This window comes from Bufo bufo, chromosome 2 (assembly GCF_905171765.1).
Source record: "Bufo bufo chromosome 2, aBufBuf1.1, whole genome shotgun sequence".
NCBI classification, from domain to species: Eukaryota; Metazoa; Chordata; class Amphibia; order Anura; family Bufonidae; genus Bufo; species Bufo bufo.
This window is the reverse complement of record NC_053390.1, coordinates 154,520,328-154,532,889: the sequence shown is the minus strand read 5'-3', so window position 1 is coordinate 154,532,889 and position 12,562 is coordinate 154,520,328.

Genomic DNA, 12,562 nt, shown 5'->3' with positions numbered 1-12,562 from the left:
TTCGCTCATCCCTACTCCTTAATAATAATTTTTTCTACCATACATGTACATAACGGACAGTTACCACAACCTGAGAATGGACGGGACAGACACCACATTGTTCCTAACATTCCACTGGAAGCATATGTTATAATATCCCTTGGAATCATGTGTTGTAATATCTCCTATTTTCTTGCATACCATGTATAATGAGCATAAATTGAAATGGAATTGGAATTGTTTGTGGACCAGATGATTAATACTCACTCCAGAAGTGATGGCCATTTTTTAACTTATTATTTTTTAATTTGTAACCTTTTAATTTTCATTTTTGATTCAGTCATGTATTAATGATACTACGCATTTCCGTTTACTGTAATTTTTGATGCAATTTGTTCTATCACACTTGCAGTGTCTGACGAAGGCCTATGTGCGGAAAACGTTCACACATGAAATTGCCACATGTCTATCTGATTGATGCACAAATAAAAGAATTTCAACTGAAGCTTTATCGCTGTGATCTTTAAATTAATTGTATACTGGGGTGGGAACCCTTTACACAGCTAGACCAATACGGAGTGCAACAAAGCTCCTATAAATATATCGGTGACAATTCATAAGTATGAAGGAGTAAAACAAAATGAAAAAATCATAAAAATGTAAACTCTTGTGTTAATCAATACCCGTTTTATCAATGCACAATGATTACCTAAATTCATAAGTGAGAAAAGAAAAACCAAAAAGGTGCAAAAATAAAATAAAAATAAATATGAAAATGCTGTGCATGCCAAAAGTGCTGCATTATCGGTGACAATTCATAAGTATGAAGGAGTAAAACAAAATGAAAAAATCATAAAAATGTAAACTCTTGTGTTAATCAATACCCGTTTTATCAATGCACAATGATTACCTAAATTCATAAGTGAAAAAAGAAAAACCAAAAAAGTGCAAAAATAAAATAAAAATAAATATGAAAATGCTGTGCATGCCAAAAGTGCTGCATTCAAAGGTGCTCAGTGCAAGTGAAAATAAAAGAAAATGTGTGAATCTATAAATATACATATTAACCTCTTCAGGACACAGGGCGCACTGGTACCCCCTTATGTCCTGGTACTTAAGTACGACCTGTGTATTTCTGATCACTGCCGCGCAGCAGGCACCTCAGCTAAATGCCCGGGGGGTCTCGTGACCCCCCCATGTCGGCAATCAGACCTGCGGTTTGCGGCTTTCACCTATTGCGGCGGCGGGCGGTGCCATCGGGTCCCCATGCGGCTGTAGGGGGGACCCGATGGCATAGAAGGCAGTGCAATGTCTAAGGAGGGCATCGCACTACCTTCCTGTGATGTGCCTGTGAGATTCAGCCCCCTGGATCTCACAGGCCGGAAGCTGTATGAGTAATACTCAATGTATTACTCATACAGCCAATGCATTCCAATACAGAAGTATTGAAATGCATTGCAAAGGATTAGACCCCCAAAAGTTCAAGTCCCAAAGTGGGACAAAAAATTAAGTGAAAAAAAGTTGAAAATATAAAGTTTCCCCCCCAAAAAAATTAAACGTTTCAAGTAAAAATAAACAAAAACGTCATTTTCCCCAAATAAAGTAAAAAAAAAAAATTGGTAAAATATAGGGGGAAAAAAAAAGTATACATATTATATATCGCCGCGTCCGTATCAACCGGCTCTATGAACATATCACATGAACTAATCCCTCAGATGAACACCGTAAAAAATAAAAAATAAAAACAGTGCTAAATAAACCATTTTTTTGTCACCTTACATCACAAAAAGTACAACAGCAAGCGATCAAAAAGGCGTTTGCCCACCAAAATAGTACCAATCTAGCTGTCACCTCATCCCCCTAAGACAATCGCCCAAAAACTGAAAAAACTTTGGCTCTCAGACTTTGGAGACACTAAAACATGATTTTTTTTGTTTCAAAAATGATATTATTGTGTAAAACTTACATAAATTTAAAAAAAGTATACATATAACGTATCGCCGCGTCCGTATGGACCAGCTCTATAAAAATATCACATGACCTAACCCCTCAGATGAACACCGTACAAAATTTTAATTAAAAACTGTGCTAAATAAACCATTTTTTTGTCACCTTACATCACAAAAAGTGTAATAGCAAGCGATAAAAAAGTCACACGCACCCCAAAATAGTGCCAATAAAACCATCATTTCATCCCGCAAAAATCATACCCTACCCAAGGTTATCGCCCAAAAACTGAAAAAATTATGGCTCTCAGACTATGGAAACACTAAAACATGATTTTTTTTGCTTCAAAATTGAAATCATTGTGTAAAACTTACATAAATAATAAAAAAGTATACATATTAGGTATCTCCGCGTCAGTATCGACCGGCTCTATAAAAATATCACATGACCTAACCCCTCAGATGAACACCGTAAAAAAATTAAAATAAAAACTGTGCTAAATAAACAATTTTTTGTCACCTTACATCACAAAAAGTGCAATAGTGCAAATAAAACCGTCATCTTATCCCGTAAAAATAATATCCTACCCAAGGTAATCGCCCAAAAACTGAAAAAATTATGGCTCTCAGACTATGGAAACACTAAAACATGATTTTTTTTGCCTCGTAAAGTGACTTCAGACCTGAACTGGTCCCTAAAAATTGGGTTTTTGCAAATTTCTGAAAAATTTCAAGATTTGCTTCTAAACTTTTAAGCCTTGTAACAGCCCAAAAAAATAAAATATCATTCCCAAAATGATCCAAACATGAAGTAGACATATAGGGAATGTAAAGTAATAACTATTTTTTGAGGTATTACTATGTATTATAGAAGTAGAGAAATTGAAACTTGGAAATTTGCAATTTTTAATTATTTTTTTATAAATTTGGTATTTTATTATAAATAAAAATGAAATGGCCTCGATAAGTCAAAGCGTTTTAAAGTTATCAGCACTTAAAGTCACACTGGTCAGATTTGCAAAAAAATGGCCTGGTCCTTAAGGTGAAATAAGGCTGTGTTCATCCTTAAGGAGTTAAAAAATAATATATAAAATTCATAGGAATGTTCAAAGAATCTATTAAATAGTGAACCGCCAAAATAAGGCGTAGACAACGCTGAATTCAAAAAGAGCCTCCGCCGCTGTCAGTAATAATATAGTCCCAGATAATCGCCAGTACAGTGAGTAACAACAGCCGTAGGCAACTAAAACAAGAAACACAAAAGACAAACAAGGAGTTAAAACCGATAATTAAAACCATAGGTTAACAGAGCAAGAGAACAAACTTACTTATAGGTAGGGTGAGAAAGATATCTCTTCATTCAACCCCCTCGGTACTAGTGATAAGCGGCAGGTGTCATATTCGAATTTGCAATATTTTGCTAATATTTTGTAGAATATTCTGCGAATATTCGCGAATTCGAATATTCGTTATATTCTACGATTTTTGTCACTCGAAAAATCGACAATGTAATGATTGCGTAATATGCGAATTTTCGTAATGCAAATTTTTCAATTGCTGAGCAAAAACATGATTCATAGAAACATAGAAACATAGAATGTGTCGGCAGATAAGAACTATTTGGCCCATCTAGTCCTCCCTGCTTCTAGCTTGTGGGCCAATGGGTCATAGCACTATATCGAATATATTAGTTTTTTTGAATATTCGTAATATTCTAAAACAAGAATATGCACTCACCTAAAGAATTATTAGGAACACCTGTTCTATTTCTCATTAATGCAATTATCTAGTCAACCAATCTCATGGCAGTTGCTTCAATGCATGTAGGGTTGTGGTCCTGGTCAAGACAATCTCCTGAACTCCAAACTGAATGTCAGAATGGGAAAGATAGATGTATTAAGCAATTTTGAGCGTGGCATGGTTGTTGGTGCCAGACGGGCCGGTCTGAGTATTTCACAATCTGCTCAGTTACTGGGATTTTCACGCACAACCATTTCTAGGGTTTACAAAGAATAGTGTGAAAAGGGAAAAACATCCAGTATGCTGCAGTCCTGTGGGCAAAAATGGCTTGTGGATGCTAGAGGTCAGAGGAGAATGGGCCGACTGATTCAAGCTGATAGAAGAGCAACGTTGACTGAAATAACCACTCGTTACAACCGAGGTATGCAGCAAAGCATTTGTGAAGCCACAACACGCACAACCTTGAGGCGGATGGGCTACAACAGCCCCCACCGGGTACCACTCATCTCCACTACAAATAGGGAAAAGAGGCTACAATTTGCACGAGCTCACCAAAATTGGACTGTTGAAGACTGGAAAAATGTTGCCTGGTCTGATGAGTCTCGATTTCTGTTGAGACATTCAAATGGTAGAGTGCGAATTTGGCGTAAACAGAATGAGAACATGTATCCATCCTCTGATGGCTACTTCCAGAAGGATAATGCACCATGTCACAAAGCTCGAATCATTTCAAATTGGTTTCTTGAACATGACAATGAGTTCACTGTACTAAAATGGCCCCCACAGTCACCAGATCTCAACCCAATAGAGCATCTTTGTGATGTGGTGGAACGGGAGCTTCGTGCCCTGGATGTGCATCCCTCAAATCTCCATCAACTGCAAGATGCTATCCTATCAATATGGGCCAACATTTCTAAAGAATGCTATTAGCACCTTGTTGAATCAATGCCACGTAGAATTAAGGCAGTTCTGAAGGCAAAAGGGGGTCCAACACCGTATTAGTATGGTGTTCCTAATAATCTTTAGGTGAGTGTATAGCAATACAGCGAATATTTGAAAAAAAAAACGAATGTAGAGCAATTTAGCTAATATCGTGTTATAATCTTTTTTTTCAATAGTTGATTTTTTTTTCCAATCTGAACTTTAGATGAGAAAAAAATTGCAACTATTAGACAAAGAAGATTAAAGCACTATATTAGCTAAATTGTGCTATATTTGTTTTTGTTTTTTTTTCCCGAATATTTGCTATATTGCTATATAGTCTTGTTTTAGAATATTATGAATATTCAAAAAAACTATTATATTCATTTTTTGAATATTCGTAATATTCTAAAACAAGAATATATAGCAATATAGCGAATATTCAAAAAAAACCGAATATATAGCAATTTAGAAAAAATGTGGGGGATTGGGTCAGCACAACCTGTATGTAGGTGCACATCACTATGGCGAAATACATATACAAACGAAAAATACAAATGTGATAGCACTCTACATCCAGCATTCCTCCATGCTGGATGAGGCATTGGTGTACATTTTGGCCAAAGCGTAATAAGCCACTCACCACGTCAAGGTCGCCTCAAATGAGTGGTCCCTAACACTAGTTCCTACCTGTTCATGGGCCATGACAGCCACACAAAGTCCAGGGAATGCAGGTCAGCATACACGCCAAGCACACTCTGCTTTTAACCCCGTCCGGTGCCATTACAGCTTTCATCGGATCCAGGGATGCAAGTACCAACATGCACGCTGAACCCACCATATACTTCTCCCGGATCCAAATGGCTACTGGTAGATTCTATATAAGCAGACTCAGTTTTATACTGACTTTAAAACCAGCCTCCAGGACAGATTGACTGGTCAAGTGTGCATGACTCCAAGGAGATCGCCACGCCTCCAATATATACTACAAAGAAAAAATGTGGGGGATTGGGTCAGCACAACCTGTATGTAGGTGCATATCACTATGGCTCCAGGAGAAGTATATGGTGGGTTCAGCTTGCATGTTGGTACTTGCATCCCTGGATCCGATGAAAGCTGTAATGGCACCGGACGGGGTTAAAAGCAGAGTGTGCTTGGCGTGTATGCTGACCTGCATTCCCTGGACTTTGTGTGGCTGTCATGGCCCATGAACAGGTAGGAACTAGTGTTAGGGACCACTCATTTGAGGCGACCTTGACGTGGTGAGTGGCTTATTACGCTTATTACGCTTTGGCCAAAATGTACACCAATGCCTCATCCAGCATGGAGGAATGCTGGATGTAGAGTGCTATCACATTTGTATTTTTTGTAGTGCTATAATCTTCTTTGTCTAATAGTTGTAATTTTTTTCTCATCTGAAGTTCAGATTGGAAAAAAATTTCAACTAATATATTAGTTTTTTTTCGAATATTCGTAATATTCTAAAACAAGAACATATAGCAATATACCGTATTTTTCGCCCTATAAGACGCACCGGCCCACAAGACGCACCTAGGTTTTTGAGGAGGAAAATAAGAAAAAAATATTTTTAACCAATAGGTGTGCTTTTGGTGGGTTTTGAACTAATTGTGGTCTGTGGATGGCGCACTGTTATGGGGGATCTGTGGATGGCGAACTGTTATGGGGGATCTGTGGGTGACGCACTGTTATGGCCGATCTGTGGATGACGCACTGTTATGGGGGATCTGTGGGTGACACTTATGGGGGATCTGTGGGTGGCTCTTATTGGGGTCTCTGGATGGCACTGTTTTGGGGATCTGTGTATGACAGTTATGGGGGGATCTGTGGATGACACATATATAGCATCTTATGCTATGTGTCATCCACAGATCCCCTCCATAACAGTGTCCCTGTAGTGAATGACCCTCAATACAGGGGGTGGGGGTTGCATCTGCTTTTATAATGACAGCGGGGCCTGTGCAGTGACTGTATTCTACTACACGGGCCCCGCTCACTGTATAATCGTATCTGTAATAGTTAATTATGTATATACCGGTAATCGCATAATCAGCGCTACTTACAACTACAAGCGCTCGGTAGGTAGCAGAGAGGAGGGAGGAGGCAGGCCGGGAGGACGGGCGCTGGCAGCGCGAGACACTATGTCATGCGCCCACGCCGCCTGCTTCATTCATAAAGTGGGCGGCGCAGGCACGTGACGGCATCGCGGCGGGTGTATCATTGAAAATTCGGCAAAATCAGCAGCATTCGCCCCATAAGACGCACTGCTATTTCCCCCCCACTTTTGGGGGGGAAAAAAGTGCGTCTTATAGGGCGCAAAATACGGTAGTGAATATAATTTTTTTTTTCCAATCTGAACTTCAGACAAAGAAGTTTATAACACTACATTAGCTAAATTGCTCTATATTCGGTTTTTTTGACTATTCACTATATATTGCTATATATTCTTGTTTTAGAATATTGCGAATATTCGAAAAAAATGAATATATTCGATATAGTGCTATATATTGTTTTTTAAGAATATTCATCATTCTTCCCATTTAAAGTCATGATTCCTTTTGGGAAGTGATTCAACCATGTCTTCCATTTCCTTTCCATAATACCTTTTTTGCCTCTAATCGTTGCGTATATGTGTTCGTTAATGTAGTTTTTTTTATACCATTTCTATAATGTCCCTAACCTTAGGAATTAAGTTCCTAAATATATAGGATGTTGAGGACTGGCCGAAAACAACAGAACAACATATAACAAAACAACATACGACGCAACACCATGACGTAAATATGGACTTTTAATCGAGGAACGTTAAAATAACAGTTTCTAAATGTTATATTTCTTATAATTCTGTTCTTTTTCTTTACTTTTATTTTTACTTCCTTTTTCTTTTTATTTCTCTTATATTTCCTCTTTAATGTTCTAGTTTTGCCATCTATCCTAGATCAAACTATAAAACTTGATGAATATCAACATAACTGAAACTTATTGTATACAGAACTAACTATGATACGTGTAAAAATACTACTTATAGACATTATAGACAATGCAAATATTTGTTTCTATTGTTCTAGTATACATATATGCAAGATATGTTTCTTTATCAATGATGAAAATACCAATAAAAATTATTTTGATCTAAAGTCATGATTCCTTCCTGCTTCTTGCTTGTGGGCCAATGAGTCATTGGCCCACAAGCAAGAAGCAGGGAGGAATCATGTTTTTACTCGGCAATTGAAAAATTAGCGATAAAAAAAAATCTGCATTACGAAAATTCGCATTACGAAAATTCGCAATAAAAAAATCTTGAATATTCAAAATTCCGAATATATATAACTATATTCTAAATATTTGAGAATTTTCGAAGTACCTATATTCGCGATAAAAATTTGCAATTCCAATATTCGTGATCAACACTACTGCTCTGATGCCACACTGCTGGCTGGGCAGGAAAGCTTGTCCAGAGCAATCTCGGCCAGTTGCAACCACAAATCGAGTTTTACTTCCCAGTAGTCCAGGGGATCTTTGATGCGGGGTGGCAGGGTGCCCTCCAAGTATGCCACAACCTGCTGGTTCAGGTTCTGCTCTATGTCTAGCTGCTGCTGGTGGTGAGTAGTTTCTTCAGTAGGCGGGTGAAGAAAACTGCTCATCAGCGACTCCAGACTTAAGTTGCTGCTTATGGAGCTGGTACTGCTCCTGCCCCCCTCCCCAGCAGACATGGCAGTGGAAAGTGAGTGCAGAGGGCCCCCATGGTCAGATCTATGTGAGAATGGGCGATGGTGCAGTTAGGCAGCGGCCAACTGACTACATAGGATGTCTAGATAGTAGTTCAGATTGTCCTCCCTCTCACCAGGTGTGAAAAAGGCCCCCATTTTGGACCAGTAGCGAGGGTCTAATATGGTGGAGAGACAGTAGTCAACCCTCTGCCGAATGGTGAAAATTCGGCTGTCACTACGCAAGCAAGGGAGCATGCATCGGGCCATTTGCGCAAGTGATTTGGAGGGACTCCCTGCCTCCATCTCCATTGCATACTGCCACAGTGTTTCTGGGTCCTTTGCCTCGTCTTCCTTATCGCCCTGTAACTCCTCTGGCTCCTCCTGCTCCTCCTCTCCTGTCACCTGTGTAGAAAAACCACCCATTTCTCTACACATTGCTTGTGCTCGAATGTCATCCTCTTCCTCTAGTTCAGCCCCCACAGGGATAATGTGGTCGTGAGATGTAGTCGCCATGACTCCTGTCCGCTGGTCAGCCAAATTTAGCAGCATTTGTTCCAGGACATAAATCAGTTGAATGACATTGTTCATCCAGTAGTCCTGGCGACTGACAAATAAAGTGGCCTTCTCAAAGGTCCCGAGCAAGTGGCAGGTGTCACGCATTAGCTGCCACTGGCTAACATTAAAGTTACACAGGGGAGTACCTCTGTCCGCCTGTATCATCAAGAAATCATTTATGGCCTATGGTGAAATTTCAACAGGTGGAAACGTCGCATTGTAGCCTATGTTGGGGATGCCGTTTGCCGCTGCAGCTCAAAGAGGGTGTGATTTGCGGTGTACGAGTGGCTGAAGTGCTCCGCGCTAACTGCTTGCTACCGCTGCTTCGGTGAATCCCTGCACTGCAACTTTCTGGGCAGGTAGGCTCCAGCGAAGTGGGTGATCTACCCCAGGCACGTTTGGCTCCTGACATCCCACTGCTGCCACACTGCTAACTCACAGCAGAGCTGCCAACCTGCTGGCTCAGCCGTGCCTCACGCGCAGGCTGCCACCCTCTTCTCCTTATGATGATGAATTCCCTTTTTCACCCGCCTCCCAAGTGTGATCGGCTACATCATCATCATCATCCGCTACTGTCTGCACGTCACTGATCTCCCCCTCAACGGTCTCAGGGCCAGGAGCCTGACCACTCGCAACACCTGCTCCCACGCGACTCTCCTTATCACTACTTGCCCGCCTACTGGAGAAAGCTTCAACTGTCTCTTCCAGATCTTGGCTGAGCAGTAGCAGCTGACTGTCCTCTAGTACCTCATCCTCACTGAAAAGTGGAGCCGAGCATACGGCATATAATACTTCTCACGCTGAGGGAACTGAAAATGACAGAGGAAGATTCTGGACAGGTGGGGGCACAGGGCCCGCTCCCGGGCAATGCCCACTGAGCATCGTGTCAGAGGAACCCATCAACTCTTGGCTGGGGGTATCTGATGTCACGAGTCAACCATTCAAGCACCGCTGGGTTGCTGTTCAAGACACAACTGCTTGATGACACCGGGAGCTCAGGCATCTCGCTGCAAGTCCTGCTGCCACCCCGCCTTCTTCTGCTGCCTTCGACAGAAACATTTTGTCCACTGCCCGTTCCCTATATATTTTTTTTTCCTGATTAATAAACTCCCCCTCAAAAAAAAAAAAGCACAATTCACCGCAGAACGGCAATTAAGACGTATTCTTTTCCTATTTCTACAACCCAAGAAAAGAAATATAACGATCACAATTCACAGTAGAACAGGTGAACGGGTGATGTGACGTACGTACATTTTCTTTTTCTACACCATGTAAATGACTGTAGTACAATGTAACTTTACCGTTGAATGCCAATTATGACATATATTTTCTCCTTTTTTTCCTATTTCTACACTCCAAAAAAACAAATACAACAATCACAATTCACCGCAGAACAGGTGATGGGATGTACGTATATTTTCTTTTTCTACACCACGTAAATGGTCGCCACCAAAAATATTTTGTTGGACCATCTTTAGCTTTGATTACGGTACGCATTCGCTTTGGCATTGTTTCGATAAGCTTCTGCAATGTCACAAGATGTATTTCCATCCAGTGTTGCATTAATTTTTCACCAAGATTTAGCATTGATGATGGTAGAGTCTGACTGATGCGCAAAGCCGTCTCCAGGGCATCCCAAAGATTCTCAATGGTGTTAAGGTCTGGACACTGTGCTGGCCAATTAATGTATGAAAATGATGTCTCATGCTCCCTAAACAACTCTTTCACAATTTGAGCCCTATGAATCCTGGCATTGTCATCTTGGAATATGCCCGTGCTATCAGGGAAGAAAAAATCTATTGATGGAATAACCTGGTCATTCAGTATGTTCAGGTAGTCAGCTGACCTCATTCTTGGAGCACATACTGTTACTGAACCTAGACCTGACCAACTGCAGCAACCCCAGAACATAGCACTGCCCCCACAGGCTTGTACAGTAGGCACTAGGCATGATGCGTGCATCACTTCATCTGCCTCTCTTCTTAACCTGATGCGCCCATCACTCTGGAACAGGGTAAATCTTGACTCATCAGACCAGATGACCTTCTTTCATTGCTACAGAGTCCAATCTTTATGCTCCCTAACAAATTGAAGCCTTTTTTTCTGCTTTGCCTCACTGATAAGTGGTTTTCTTAAGGATACACAGCTGTTTAGTCCCAAACCCTTGAGTTCCCTTCTCATTGTGTGTGTGGAAATGCTCTTACTTTCACTATTAAACATAGCCCTGAGTTCTACTGTTGTTTTTCTTCAATTTGATTTCACCATTCGTTTAAATGATCGCCGATCACGATCATTCAGTATTTTTATCCCGCCACATTTCTTCCTCGAATACAATGGGTCCCCACTATCCTTCCAGTTTTTAATAATGCATTGTACAATTCTTAACCCAATTTTAGTAGTTTGTGCAATCTCCTTAGATGTTTTCTCTGCTTGATGCATGCCAATGATTTGACGCTTCTCAAATGGACTAACATCTTTTCCACGACCACGAAATGTGTCTTTCGACATGGTTGTTTAAGAAATGAGAAGCAACTCATTGCACCAGTTGGAGTTAAATAATTTATTGCCAGCTGAAAGATAATCGCCCATGCAGTAATTATCCAATAGGAGGCTCATAACTATTTGCTTAGTTAAATCCAGGTGGCAACTTTTTTTTTGGACAGGTAGTGTGTATATATATATATCTATATATACAGTGGGATGCGAAAGTTTGGGCAACCTTGTTAATCGTCATGATTTTCCTGTTAAATCGTTGGTTGTTACGATAAAAAATGTCAGTTAAATATATCATATAGGAGACACACACAGTGATATTTGAGAAGTGAAATGAAGTTTATTGGATTTACAGAAAGTGTGCTATAATTGTTTAAACAAAATTAGGCAGGTGCATAAATTTGGGCACCACAAAAAAGAAATGAAATCAATATTTAGTAGATCCTCCTTTTGCAGAAATTACAACCTCTAAACGCTTCCCGTAGGTTGCAATGAGAGTCTGGATTCTGGTTGAAGGTATTTTGGACCATTCCTCCTTACAAAACATCTTTAGTTCATTCAGGTTTGATGGCTTCCGAGCATGGACAGCTCTCTTTAAGTCACACCACAGATTTTCAATTATATTCAGGTCTGGGGACTGAGATGGCCATTCCAGAACGTTGTACTTGTTCCTCTGCATAAATGCCTTAGTGGATTTTGAGCAGTGTTTAGGGTCGTTGTCTTGTTGAAAGATCCAGCCTCGGCGCAGCTTCAGCTTTGTCACTGATTCCTGGACATTGGTCTCCAAAATCTGCTGATACTGAGTGGAATCCATGCGTCCCTCAACTTTGACAAGATTCCCAGTCCCTGCACTGGCCACACAGCCCCACAGCATGATGGAACCACCACCATATTTTACTGTAGGTAGCAGGTGTTTTTCTTGGAATGCTGTGCTCTTTTTCCTCCATGCATAACACCCCTTGTTATGGCCAAATAACTCAATTTTAGTTTCATCAGTCCACAGCACCTTATTCCAAAATGAAGCTGGCTTGTCCAAATGTGCTTTAGCCCACCTCAAGCGGCACTTTTTGTGCTGTGGGCGGAGATAAGGCTTCCTCTGCATCACTCTCGCATACAGCATCTCCTTGTGTAAAGTGCGCCGAATGGTTGAACGATGCACAGCGACTCCATCTGCAGCAAGATGATGTTGTAGGTCTTTGG